Here is a 6,037-nt window from a genome sequence, read left to right on the forward strand (position 1 = left end):
GCTGACGCCTTTTCTCTGGTGTAGCACTCTGGTGTAGCACTCCCCCCCCCCACCCCAGCTCTTCCCTGTGCAGGACCATTTTGTTTCATAAGCTTTGCATTGAAAATGTGCATTGAAGCTTTATATTGAAAACCCCACCCACCCCCTCTCCCAGCATCCCATATTCTCCATTGCATTTTGTAGGTTTGCTGAGTTGTTTTCAAGATGGCCTGTTCTCCAGGGAAGTCTTACAAACCCAATTCCTTTATTCCAGTGGAAGGGATTGGTTTGATATTTGTTTGGCTCCAGGAATACATCCTTTCCCCACACCAACATGAGTTTTAAGATGAGTGGACGGGGAAAGATGGATATAAATAGCTGCCCGCCCCCAAATGTCTCTTGCACAAATTCCATTTAACAATGTTGTCATCCATTTGCAAAACTTCTTTTCAGCAGGGGTTGTGCAGGAGAAGGTTCTGGTGATTGTGACCAATTCTTCTCTCCCCCCCCCCCCAATTTCTTCCAGTCAAGATCCAAATAGTTTTTTGCTTTGATGGAAGTGCAACTGACCCCAGCACTTGCTCTCTCTCGTCCATGGAAAAAGCCAAGATTTATGAGAGCTGCATTAGTTCAGCCTACCAGAGTTTGTTGCTGTATTGTTAATCAGATGTTCCTTTCACAAGATTATGGCACAAATTAGACTGGAAAGATCCCAGCTAAGTGGGCTTATCCAGTGTAAATTTGAACGTTGAGTGTTGTTTGGCAACAGGTAACAGAACCTTTGCTTTTTTGAAACAAAAAAATGAGTTAATTGCAAACGTGTGATTTCGGTATTCTGTTATCAATCGAGTTTTGCTTGGGGATGAGCAAGGGGCTTTTCCTGAAAGCTGCTTTCTCATTTTTTTTTAAATGAATCTTAACCAGTTTGTGTTTATCAAAATGCCATTTATATTGTTTTTTAAAAATCTGTGTTTGAATGTTTTTTTAAAAACTTTCTGTTCACGTGCAGGATTTGAAATCTTAGTATTATTGAGGGGTTGGGGTGGGTTAAGCTCTGTAAGTACACAGCTTGCCAAAACATTCTGCTTCCAAGTGTTAATTCCTCTTTACCCAATCTCACTTTTGCCTTGCCGAGATGGTCAAATGAACCTTGGAGGTTGGTAGGAAATTGACCTTTGCTTTGATGGCAGCTGCTAAAGGTTAGGCCAGGGCCTGCATCACTTTGACACAAATGAGGATTGGGCGGAGTGGGGCAGACATTCCTCACTTCTTTGCTCTAACTCAATAACAGCCAGTTTGGGGCCTTCCAGTTGTTGATGGACTCCAGTTCCCATTATCCCTGACTATTGGCCTTGCTCGCTGGGGCTGATGAAAGGTGGAATTCACCAGCAGCTATAGGGACACCACAGTGGCCATCTCTGCTCTCACATCTTCACGGGTGAGACTAGTAGAGTGCCCAGCCTTGCTTCAGTTATAGCTACTGGGTTTCTCTCTTTGCAGAGGCCTGCCTTTCACTTGCTTTTCCCGCTTCTGAAATGCGAGTGGGTCCTTTGGGAAACAGAGATGCCTACAACAGCAAGGTGGTATGAGGTGACATTGTGTCAGTACCCCAAAGTGTGACACGTATGGCAGAAAGAGATGAAAGAATGCAGGGCATCCTGGGCCATCAGCCCAAGACACTTGGGTGACAGGCAGCAATGCCATGTCTGGACAAGATATTACCCTGCAGTCACAAGGCAAGGTCTGATCCTGAGAGCCCACATTGACCTTCCTGATTCATGCAGCAGGGTCAAGAATGATGGGGAAAACTTCCTGTTCTACCTAGCAGGGGTTATAGTGCAGAAAGACAAGGAAGAGTGTTGTATGAGCAGCCTGGTTTGCTTGACCAGCAGCACCATGGGTATGGGGCACAAAATGTGTTTTCTTCACCCAAGGGGAGCGGTGGCAGTGGTCTTACTCAGAAGTCATTCCAGCTTAGGGTCAGTTTCTACATGGCATAGGTTCAAGTGGTGAAGCTTCCCTTGGACTGCATCATTTGCCTCCCCTTGCACTCAGTAAATCATCTCTGGGAGGCTACTGGTCTAACTCCCAATTCCCTCTTTGTCTCATAGGAGAGTATTGTCAAACCTTGTCCCCAGCCTGAGAAGGCAGTCCAGAAAGACTTCACCACTTGATTCTGCTCCGTATATGAAGCTGTCACCTACGTGACAGCACTATTCCATATATAGGCAGATGACTTCTGGGCTGTGTGAACAAATGCTGACTTTGGTTTCTGACTTTTGGGGGGAGCCCTCTCAGGGTAGAGGGAAGCCGAGTATTTTCAGAATTACAGCTGCAAGGACCATTGAAAGGGGCCAGGAATCTGATGGCCTGAAAGCTTGTCTCCCCCATGGGAACAGTAGAAAAAGAAAAACCTGGAAAATGTCAAGGGGAAAAAACAACCAAGGCTTAAAGCAATGGAACAGTTTACTGGATGGAGGGTGGGAAAGTACAGTATGCTTTTTGCACTTCAGTATAATTTGAATATATGTTGCGTGTGCTGTTAGATACAATAAATATATTCTGGGTGTACTGGACTAGTTTTGTCCAGGCAAGTGTTCATTTTGTGTGCCTAATTTTTTAGTGCTGCAAGATTAACAATTTGGAACACACACACACACACACACACACACACACACACACACACACACACACACAATACTTGGGTGGGTAAGTGAGCAGGCACCAAAGGTCCCCATCCCCCTTTTATAGTTTCTATCCCACTTTTCTTCTTGACAGAAGGCCAAGGTGGCTAATGGTAAGCACATTGGACCAGCTCAAAGAGGTGTCTTCATCAAAGATCTGGTGCTTAACAGCAACCATCCCACTACCCCTGAGCACAAAGATAACACAGCCATCTTTACCCATGTTGGCAAACAAACCAGGTTGCTTTTAAGTATTAGCCCTACTCAAGAACAGATACATTGAAATTGATGGGACATAGCTGGATCCTGCCCAGCATATCTAATGCATCCTGTTAGTGCAAGGATTTCTATTTGCACAATAGAAATCTGCTCTGTGGTTTCCCATTTGGGGAGGACACAGGGCCCATATAGGGAGAGCAGGAATGTCCATTGCACAAATTGAAATCCTTGCACTGATGGAACCAAGTTAGTTGGGTACTACCCATTGGTTTCAATAGTAGAATTAAGTTGGAGACAACTCCTTGTACTTAGGTGGCATGCTAAATCCCATTTTCCATTACTTCTGCTCTCTCCCCCCTTAACTCTGATGGTCTCCAGAACTATCAGTTCTTAAGTTTTCCAAAAAAGAAGTAGTAAACAACTATGGCTGATGTAGCAAGGAATCTTGTTTTGCACCCACCACAGTCTAATCTAGCAGGGTCTAAACTATTTCAGTCTCCTACAGAAAGTCAGATCATTGGTCAGTCCAGCTCAGGGGTCAGCAACCTTTTTCAGCCGTGGGCTGGTCCACTGTCCCTCAGACCATGTGGGGTGGGCCAGACTATATTTTTTGGGGGGGAAATGAACATTCCTATGCCCTACAAATAACCCAGAGATGCATTTTAAATAAAAGCACTTATTCTACTCATGTAAAAACACGCTGATTCCCAGACTGTCCGCAGGTCAGACTGAGAAGGTGATTGGGCCGCATCCAGCCCCTGGGCCTTAGGTTGCCTACCCCTGGTCTAGCTCATTATTGTCTACACTGACAATAAACCTTAAGATGTATACAAACTACAGCCTTTAAGACTTAAACATGAGACCCATTTCATCTTGCCCAGTTTGCTCAACATCCCTCCTGAAGTACAGTCCTGGGATAAATTTTTTAAAAATTATTTTGCAATGTTTTAGTTGGCTTCCAGAAGCCATGCTGCAATGAAATTGCTTGCCTTGATGCTTTCCCACCCCCCACTCCCAGTCCAGTGCTGCAAAGCTAGTTGTTAATACACACACACAATTGTCAGCTCTGGCTGAAAAAAAGTATCTGAAGAAGTGTGCATGCACACGAAAGCTCATACCAATAACAAACTTAGTTGGTCTCTAAGGTGCTACTGGAAGGAATTTTTTATATTTGTTATTTTGAAAAAAGTCTACCTGAATGAGAAAGGCAGCCAGGACTACATTTCAGTCTTTTGGGTTCTTTATTCCAACTGAAAAGTACATTAGGAAAACCACGCGGGCCCACCCATCTTCTATTCAAGACCAGCACAATGCTCCCAATATTGTCACTCGGCAGTTCTACATAAAGAAAGTGAATAGCCTCTGCCACAAAAAAGCACACACTCAGCTGTCCCCCTTGCAAGGAAGAAAAATAGATATATCCTGGTAAAGTTGGTATGTATTTTTTTTTAATGGCTTCACCACTTCTTAAAGCCGTTTAACACAAATTGGAGCCTGCATTTGTCCACTTCCTAAAGTATATATTTATATTTAGATTCCACATTTCCATCATTGAACAGAAGTTAACAACTGAAATGTTTTTTAAAAAAAGTCAAAATGACATTTTAAAAAAGGATATGGATAAATCCACAAAATTTACCATTTATTAGGTTTTTTTTAAGATTCCTGTGCCAAGTAGGGGGTTGTCCCTATCCTCCAACTGTCATGAGGTTGGGGGAACTGCCCCCCTTTCAAGATAAAACATACTTAAAAACTGCATTAGTACAGGTCTTTGGCCCCACAATGCATCCCTTTTCCTGCCTGACCACATTAACCTTTCAGTCTTACCATGCTAACCAAGTTCCCTTTTTGCTGTGCTGCAACAGAAGTTAGTCTGAATTGGCCTGAATTAGCCGAGACAGTTAGATGTCCGCCATTCCCTGTTCTAGGTGGATTCCCGGAATCGGCCACACCTTGTGTCACAAGGGCAAAAAGATAAGACTGAGCTTCCCCTGCCTCCAGATCAGCTGCTACAGAGGCCAGGAATACAACTTGGCCTATTAGACAGTCTACCCTGGCAACCAGGTGGCCTTAGAATTGCCATACCTGTCTAAAACGCAGCCTGCTGGCAGATTTTATGATAGGAATGAAACAAGGCCCAGGAAAGAGGTTATACTGGCTTTGCAGCTGCACTGCTAGAGTAAGAGCCATCCTTTGCAATCCTTTTCCTTGGGTGGTGGTGGTGGTGGTGGTGTGCAACCAACAAATCTTTAATCCCCCCCTCCTCTACTTCTTCATTGCTCCCTGCTTGCAAAGAGCAGATCTGCCCGATACTCTGACACAACGGAGGACTTGCTGATTAACCTCTTCATCCCTTTTTCCTGACCGAAGTAGCGCAGGTTGTCTTTTCTGGTATGGCAGAACTGATGTACACCCTACATCCGCTGTGCTAAATTGGCATCCTTTGCCACAACAGCGTTTTAAATACAATGACAGCTCCATGGGTACCACAAAGACTGGCATGACCATGCATTTGCTGAGAGCCAAAAGAGACTCCTGGACCTGAAGCAATGAGGAGGCAGGCTCACAAAGGGTGCCTGACCTTTGAAAATCTACAGCAGACACTGCCTCTGCCAACCCTGTGAACAACAACAAAAATAAAAATCCAAAAGCAACAGCTCTCCTCTCAAGCAGCTCTGGGTAGTCCTGCGTGGTGACTGAGGATCTCAAGACTCCATAGAACAGGGGTGGTCAGTGTAGGACCTCCCTAGATGCAGTTGGACTATCACACCCATCATATTTTGACTACAGCGCCCATGCTGCCTGCTGCGAGTTTGGAGTCCAAAAGCTTCTGCAGGTCAGCAGGTTAGAATAACGTTCCTAGGGCATGTTCCTTGCAAGGGAGAAGGGAGTCAGGTGATTGTTCAGCCTACTGAAGAGCAATTACCTCTGGACCACCTATCTAAGGAATTAGCAGTGTGATCTGCAGAGATCTAGGAAATAGAAAGCTCTAAGTGAAAAATGCCATTTCACAAAAACTCCTTTTTGCCAGACTTCGAGCTCTCTCCGTCAAAGAATGGAAGGTCCTCTTTATATACAGCTGGGTTGTTGGAACATTTAATATACCGCTTGGCCATGGTTAAAATGTTGCTCCTCTCTTGACAGAGATCAAAGCA

Source organism: Lacerta agilis, chromosome 8 (genome assembly GCF_009819535.1).
Source record: "Lacerta agilis isolate rLacAgi1 chromosome 8, rLacAgi1.pri, whole genome shotgun sequence".
NCBI classification, from domain to species: Eukaryota; Metazoa; Chordata; class Lepidosauria; order Squamata; family Lacertidae; genus Lacerta; species Lacerta agilis.